This window comes from Alligator sinensis, unplaced genomic scaffold (genome assembly GCF_000455745.1).
Source record: "Alligator sinensis unplaced genomic scaffold, ASM45574v1 scaffold1216_1, whole genome shotgun sequence".
In the NCBI taxonomy this organism is placed as follows: Eukaryota; Metazoa; Chordata; order Crocodylia; family Alligatoridae; genus Alligator; species Alligator sinensis.
This window is the reverse complement of record NW_005842018.1, coordinates 2,124,525-2,125,429: the sequence shown is the minus strand read 5'-3', so window position 1 is coordinate 2,125,429 and position 905 is coordinate 2,124,525.

Here is a 905-nt window from a genome sequence, read left to right as displayed (position 1 = left end):
TTAATATCTGGGTGGTAAGAAGGATGGTAGACACGCCCCATCCAAGAAACACAATAAGGCATTATTAAGAAGAATACAATCATAACAGTCCACCACTTCATGGGGTCAGCCGATTTAGACAGACGATAGAACAGGACTCGTCTTCAGTGGCAGGCTTAATTAGGAATGGCTACAGCTGCGCTTGTGGACATATTCAATCTGCATGAACAAGAGAAAAAGGAGCTTGGTTCCCATTAGATGAATCTGACTTAAATACCCACTAGGTATTATGTGTATCTTTTCCCAATAGTGTCGTCGTCCCCCCCCACTGTTATCTCCCTGAGGATGTTTTACTACCACCTGATCCTCTGCTTGGAGTTTTCCCAGGTTACTACCCCTAGGTCGCTTTACAGCCGGCTCGCAGGGACCAGCCAATCTGAAGGCCTGCTGCATGGGGCTACTTCTCAGACGAGGCCCGTTTTTGGCCCAGTTGATAGCTTGATCTAGATGCAAGTCCCAGTTCTTAAGAGCTGGGCCAGTGGCTAACTGCAAATTACATTTGAGGATGCCATTGGCTCACTCTACCAATCTGTTAGACTGCAGCTGGTACAGGATACGATATGTTCATAACACGCTATGTTTCGCAGTCCAGACATACATAAGATAATTGCGGAAGTGAAGGCCATTATCGCTCTGTAATTTGATGGGCAGTGGATACACAGCTAGCAGAGTTTCCAGTGCTGCACAAGTGTCTTGGGCTGTAGCTCTCACCAAGGCGCAGGCAAACATTATCTTTGTGAGGGTGTTCTGGGAGAAAGTAGACTTAGAACACAAGCACTTTGGAAAAATGTCCATCAATTTGTTCTGCTTTTGTGTAACACCTATGAGATCCTGGTCAATCTCTGGAGTCTCTAGATACAGCTGCA